Source organism: Coenobita brevimanus, chromosome 7 (genome assembly GCF_032717465.1).
Source record: "Coenobita brevimanus isolate Jiangsu-jjx chromosome 7, ASM3271746v2, whole genome shotgun sequence".
Classification (NCBI taxonomy): domain Eukaryota; kingdom Metazoa; phylum Arthropoda; class Malacostraca; order Decapoda; family Coenobitidae; genus Coenobita; species Coenobita brevimanus.
The window spans coordinates 845,881-853,373 of record NC_136960.1 but is presented as its reverse complement, the minus strand read 5'-3'; positions in this window follow the sequence as shown (position 1 = coordinate 853,373).

Genomic DNA, 7,493 nt, shown 5'->3' with positions numbered 1-7,493 from the left:
CATAATATGGTATTAATTTCTTGTTACAGCTCAGCATTCAAGATGGAGACAAACTATTTTTGATATTAGTTGAGGTGAACAGAGCTTAGGCAAAGAATCGCTGTAATAACGTGTTTTTCCACAGTTTCATCCACCGGAGTTGGCATACAGACAGAACGGATTAATTACACGGAAAGCCTGAATCGAGGTGGCATTGTAAACATTTCGCAATAGCATGAGGAGGCCGGGCACTGTTTAATCAAGTAATTAAGCCGGATCTTTTAGCCAGATGGAGATGAGTTTCTTAATGGGGGATAACATAAAGCATTAACGGGATTAGCTGTGAGGTGCCGGAAAGAACCAACTTTTTTCATCATTCTGACCCATTTCCACCTAAATTTGTGGTAAGATTTTTTTTCTGTTCATAATTCTCCCTTTCAGGCGATTAATCCTTTCAGAATATTTCTTTCCAATGTGTGACGTTTGATTTTTTTATCTTGGTGCTATTTCAGATGGAGAGAAACTTTTAGAGCAGTAAGAGTTAAATATAGCCTTCATTAATCACCACACTACTACATATTATTCTTAAGTTGAAGAAAATAGGCTTAATACACCAAGAATTAACCAAAATGAGAGAGAGAGAGAGATCTTTAATTCACGTTTTCTGCAGATTAATTCATACACTGCTATGATGTTTCCTGTTTTATTTGTCTTAGTTACAGGCCATAAAGAATTTTGAAACTAGAGGGGGTAGGCTAAAGTCTTCAGTTCTATCTCCACTTTCAGAGGTCTTTACAAACGAGTGAAAAATCGTCTGGAGGTTATAAAAATCCTTCTACAGCTGAGTAAATTTGCCTTGAGGTTGTAGTAGCCTTTCCTAAATCGAATAGTATCGTTTTAAATAAGCTAGGTATAATCCTCTGAATCCGCTTGAATAATTCCCGGGTTGAATAAATTCGTTCGGAGAGAGCAAGGATCAGTCGCAAGTTGAGTAAAATCATCTGGAGACAAGATTAATACCTGTGTTGAATAAAACTGTCTGGAGATAAGATTGATTCCTGTGATGAGCAAAATCGTCTGGAGGTAAGACTGATTCCTATGCTGAGTAAAATCGTTTAGAGATAATGATGATGTTTAGAGATAATTCCTGTGTTGAGTAAAATCGTTTGGAGATAAGATTGATTCCCTGTTGAGTAAAATCGTTTGGAGATATTTCTTGTGTTGAGTAAATTGTCTGGAGGTAAGATTGATTCCTACGCTGAGTAAAATCGTCTTGGGATATAAAAAATAAAGTAAGGCCTCATATCTAAAGAAAGAAAAAATCGGTTGGCAGTTCCTTTCATCACTGGAGGTTAAAACATCTGTGTCGGAACTAAACGAAGAAATGTAGTTTTTCTCTCTTTTTTTTCCTTATAAATGATGGCTTTTGCAGTGTTTTGTTTTAAAACTGTTGATGTGATTTCGAAGCCGACTTCAAGACTATTACGGATCATCCAGCGCAGAATAATCGGGAAAAACCAGCTGCGTTCTGTTCCCTAGCCCTATTCTTCTTACTCCATCCTGTAGCCTCAGAATTGTTCATCATCATCATCATCATCATCATCATCATTATTATCATTGTCATCACGATCTATAGCAATACCGCCAATATTAGCAACAAATTCATAAAAAATAGCAACGGATTTGACATAACAGGATCAGTGCCATCGTCATTACTATCATCATCATCAGTCATCATGAACTATAGCAGTACCATCAGTATTAACAAGAACTCATCAAAAACAAGAAAAAAAAATAGCAGCATTAACGCCATCATCATCATCGTCATCATTATGTGTGTGTGTGTGTGTGTGTGTGTGTGTGTGTGTGTGTGTGTGTGTGTGTGTGTGTGTGTGTGTGTGTATGAGAGAGAGAGATAATACTGAACAGGCTCATAAGTAAATTAGTTTTTTTTTTCTTTTTTTTTAATAACTTCCATAACTATATTGCTATATGCCCATTCCTCCAGACAGTTGGTTTGTTCGGCATCCGCTCAGTTATGCAGCTACTGTCACTCTCTTGTCCGATTATATGCCATGAAATTAAATTACGTCAGTACACGTAACAAGGGCTGTGACGAGAATGACATGTAATACCAAAATTTCAACTCAGCATCGGCATAATATTTTCATGTAATTAGATCTTACGCTTACCAAACATTTTAATAAACATACCTTCGAACTGTGTAGTTTATGCTGTATCTGCATACGAAATGTGCAAATCGAAATTAGTTGATGATGATGATGATGATAGTGGTATCTGTGTAATGATTATAATGCTGATAGTTGTGGTGGGTGGTGACAATGATAACCATGATGGTAGTGATGATGATGATGATGATGATTTTTACATAAGATGAACAGAGGAGGGAGACACAAAGTAAATAAAAAATAATAATAATCCATACACCAGACTACAGGTGCCATCCATTAATAGAAAACTTGCAACAGTCGGATTTGAACTGCTGTAGGTTCAAGTTTGGGGGGAAACTATTCTGGGGAAGCGAGTCCTAAAGACAAGCATTTCGGGGAATAAAAGAATTTTAACAGGCATAAGCTCTGCAATATGACAGTGTGGCAGTCGAGTCATGAGCGCTACCAGATGCCCGTGTAGGGCGGGGGCAGACATGGAGGTGGCACATTGGATACAACTTCGTGTGGGCATTTGCCATAAAAGTATCAGTAAAACGTGTAAGGGAGGCAACATTTCGTTCTGCTTGAAGGGAAGGTAGTTCATTTGTAATAGTAGGATTATTGATAATTCTAACAGCCTTGTTCTGAATTTTGTCCATTTGTTTTAGTGCAACTTCTCCACATCTACTCCACAAGGGTGAGCAATATTCAAGCTGAGAGAGCACATGACTTGTTAATTATAACTAGCTGCCTGTCATTGGAGGAGTTACTGATCTTTACAATAATCCAAGTTTCTTCGAAGCGGTTTTAGCAAGTGAACTACTCGTAATATGAGAGGTTCAACTGAGGGTATTGTCAAGTGAAAAACCGAGAATTTCAATACTTTTAGAGGTAGGAAAATTGGTTGCATTGAAGGTAATATAGGAATCAGGCAGTACCTCTGGTTTTCCTAGCATTAAGTGAGACAGTGTTATATTGTTCATATTCGGTGATCTGAGAAAAGTCTTGATTTATGGAGATTGCTGTACTAGGTTGGGAGTTAGAGATATTAAACTTCGTGGATAGGTGTTTAAGTGCGAAGGATGTGTGAAGTGTCTAAGTTCAGTCATTTGCATATGAGTGAATGGGGTTATCGGTGGCAGACAAGAGATTATTAATATGATAAGGAATAGGGTTGGGGCCAGGACTGATCCATGTGGCACGCCGGCATTAATGAGTGGAAATGGGAATATCCATCATCTACTCTTATCTTTCTGCCGTCCAGATATGAGGAAGTCAGTGGAACAAAAGATGACAGGCCATGGCAAAGGGAGTTTGGATAGCAGGGAACTGTGCCACATTTTCTCAAAAGCTATAGAAATATCAGGGGCTGTTGCATGGGTTTCTCGATGCCCGTCAGTTGACTGATAGATGGAAAGAGTCATGAGATAGAGTAAATCAATAGTGGATATTTCGGTGGCGAAAAAAAAATATATATACCGTGTCACTAATTAAGTTATTTATGGTTCAGGATGTTTAACAATGTGCTTATTAATGACAATCCCAAATACTTTACCAAAAGATGTGATAGATATTGGTCTGTAATCAGAGAGATCAGAGGAGCTTCCTTCCTTCGGAACTGAGTGGATATTGGTTCTTTCCAAGAATTAGTAAATGGAAAAGTATGTATGCGTAGCCTGAATAATGTAGCTAGAACAGCAACAAGTCTGGGGGAACATATTCTAAAAACAATTGGAGGAATTCCATTTCAACCTGGAGGTTTCTTGGCTGGTAAATTGTCTAGGATGGATTTCATGTATCTGGTCTGTATCTTTAGCGGAGATATTTCGGGAGAGTCAAGTTCTTGTACAGGGATGTTCTGACTGACTTCCACTAAGGTAAAATATCTGGAAAATGTACTGGCAAAGAAGTTCGCTTTTCCACGCGGGTGATTTATAGTGCATCCACCCGAAGATTTTAGTAGGAGCATGGGTGATGACTTGTTAGAATTATTGTTGAAAGAACTGAGAGGTGACCAGAATATTCTGTTATCATTAGGATTAGTTAATAGTTTAGATGCTTGGTTGCGAAGAAAGTTTTCTTTGGCGAGATTTATTGCTGCTTTTGGGTGGTTTCTAGCAGTTTTGAATTGACAGAGGGATTCGTTTTCTTTCTTTTTTTTCTTTTTTTGAGGAACAGTTATGTGATAATGGCACATGGGGCATTACTCTCTCACATTTGCTGTCAAACCATATCGGGGTATCCGATCTTTTAGTAAATTGTTGACTGAGTTTGAGCAATTCCATTCCAGTCTGTATTAAGTCATTAATGTGGGACTGGGTGGAACTGATGTCAGTGGAGAAGTTAGACTGCCATGGATTATCAGCAAAATAAGTTCTAAATCCACCTCAGTCTGCCCTATCAAAGTGCCAACTGGTCACCGTGACTGGTTCAGAAGGGGTAGATTTGGAGCAACTGACAAATTCGGCTTTGATTAGATTGTGGTAGGAAAATCCAAGTGGTGACAGTGCCTCTATCCTGCACTGATCCGGGCTATTTGTCATGAAGAGGTCCAAGAGCTAGGCATTAGGATCAGGATTTTCTGGTATTCTGGTTGGTTGTTTTACCGATTGCGTGAGATTAAACGATTCTGCAAACAGCTCCCATTCTAGACCAGTATCGTCAGTCCTGGCAGAATGAGTTAACCGTTCTACATTATGGACGTTAAAACCACCCAAAACGATAATTTCAGTGGTAAGGGTGAGGTTAAGGTTGGTGATCTGTGTGGATATGGAGTCAAATACACTGGGTTCTGAAGAAGCATTGGGGGAGCGATAATTTGTAGATATATTTGGTTATATTTAGGTATCTTAGCTTGTATAATGAGTGACCAAAGTTAGATGAAGTGAGGCTCAAGATAGTGTCAACTGCATATTCAGATTTGATATAACAACAGGTGCCACCCTTGTTACGGAAGTTTATAAGGAGATGATATGGTAAATGCAGGAAATCAATAGCCATATTTCTTACGTAATTCGTAGGTAGCGTATTGATTACTATACAGTATATGGTGGTGGAAAGGAGAGGAGGATAACAGTGGTGATGGTGGGGGAGGGGAGAGGGAAGATGAACTGATTGTGTAGAGGTGGAGGAAGGGGAGGGAGTAACTATAACAGTGATGGTGGTGAAGGGGGAGAAAAATGGTGGTGGTGGAGGAGGAGGAGGAGGAGGAGGAGGGAGGAAGAGGAGAAGTGGTTTAGGGGGAAGAGAAGTTAATGATGGTGATGTACAGAGAAGGGGGTTATATACCGATGGTGATGGGAGGAAGGGGGGGAATACAGTAACTGGTTATGATGGCGCAGTATAGGGAAAAAAAGGGGGTTCTGTAGTGTAGGAGACAGAGAGAGTGAGAGAGAGAGGGGGGGGGTAACAGTGGTTGTGGTGGTGGTGTAATGTGCAGCAGGTGGGGCTCAATAGCGGGACGGAGGCACGAGGCGGGGCATAATTTAGGCGAGGGGAAGGTCACCTCTTGCCGCTCCAAGGATACCTTTAGAAACAAACTAACGATTAATTTCCTCTCATAACTATGATATTTTTCGCAGGAGGAAGAAGGAAAAGAGGCTACAAAGTCTTCCCATGATTTCTTGTTCTCCATTTTCTTAAAGTAACTGAGACATTTATAGGAAGCACAAGGTAAGAAAAAAAATTACTGTATCCGTCCAAGTCACTATACTCCTTTTGTTCTAGCTTGGCCTAAAACTGATGTGTCTAGAATGTTGAGTTGTAATAATGGATTAACACTTCAGTATGGTGCTAGTCACGAAGAAGTGCCATGGCAAGGGTGTAAAGCTGTAGTGCTGTCCGTTATTGCCACTGACCTTCATAAAATTAAAAGAAAAAAGAAATCTAGGCCAAGTTGAAGTAAAAAGAGTACACAGTTGTTCCTGCCACAAAAACAAACCACATAAGAAGAAGAAGAAGAAAACGGAGAACAACAACAACTACAAAAACAAGACCAAGTATCGACGTCATCGTAGCGAAGGAATTCAGCAGATTTCTACCTAGGTGACACAGACCCGAAAACTGATTAGAATGACCGATAGAGTAAATGTTTTCTGAAATAAAGGAGTAAACTTTGTTAATTATAGAGGGAGCTCACTATAGTCTTGCCAAACTTAACTTTCTCTCTCTCTCTCTCTCTCTCTCTCTCTCTCTCTCGGTGATGGGAAGGGCCTTTTTTCTCTCTTGGTGATGGGATGCGCTTTTTCCTTTATATATTTTTCGTAACTTTAGACTGTTTTATTCACCTCGAGATATACTTTTCAAACAAGAGGGATCAGATATAGCCTGCACTTCCCCCTTCACAGCAAGAGGCCTCCCCGAGACAGTAATAAACCAACAAAATGAGTCACCGCGATAAAGGAATTAAGTTACACATTTGTGTCGTGTGGCTGGGATCCCGAAGGCTTGAAGGATTTGGTTTTATTCATTCTGACGGGAAAGCTTTTGGTGAAATGGTTTAGAAAGTCACCAGTCATTATTTTAGTCAGGGAGTCAGTCATTTAGTCAGTTAGTCTCCTAGTCAGTGAATCAACCACTTCTTCACACACTGACTCAGTTAACCCTACACGTAAACCTTCGGCCAGTCAGCCACACAACCAGTCAGTCTCCCAATCATTAACCGAGGCAGTTTACCACCTAATCCTTCACCTGTTCAGTCAGGCATGCTCTCAGTTCATTACCAGTCAGCATCTTATTCACCCTCTCACCCACCCAATCAGTTAACCCACCACATCATCACTCACAGACTCATTTAATCAGTTCACTCCCCAATTACTCATCCAGCCACCCACTTAGTTTTTCAGTTGGTCATTCAGTCAGTCAGTGAGTTATCTATCACTTAATCACCAACCAATTCAGTTACTCTCCCGATCAGCTATGCACCTAATTAGTCAGTCAATTAATCAGTCAGTAAATCAGTCAGTCAGTCAGTTAATCAGTCAGCAAATCAGTCAGTCAGTCAGTCAGATAATCAGTCAGTAAGTCAGTCAGTTTATCAGTCAGTAAGTCAGTCAGTTAATCAGTTAGTCAGTCAGTCATTCAGTCAGTTAATCATTCAGTCAGTTAATCACGTATCCCTTACTCACCGACTCGAATAGTCACCCAATCATCCACCCACTGAGTCAGCCAGCCTGGTAGTCAGCCGGTGAGTCAGTGAGTGGGATAAACGTGAGTCAGTGAGTGGGATAAAAGCAGGTTAACTGGGCGGTCATCGGCAAAAACAATTAAACTGCAGAAACGTCATCCAATTAAAACTTAGGATCGAACAGTCCATGCAAAAATTGGTACCGACACGAGCCCGGG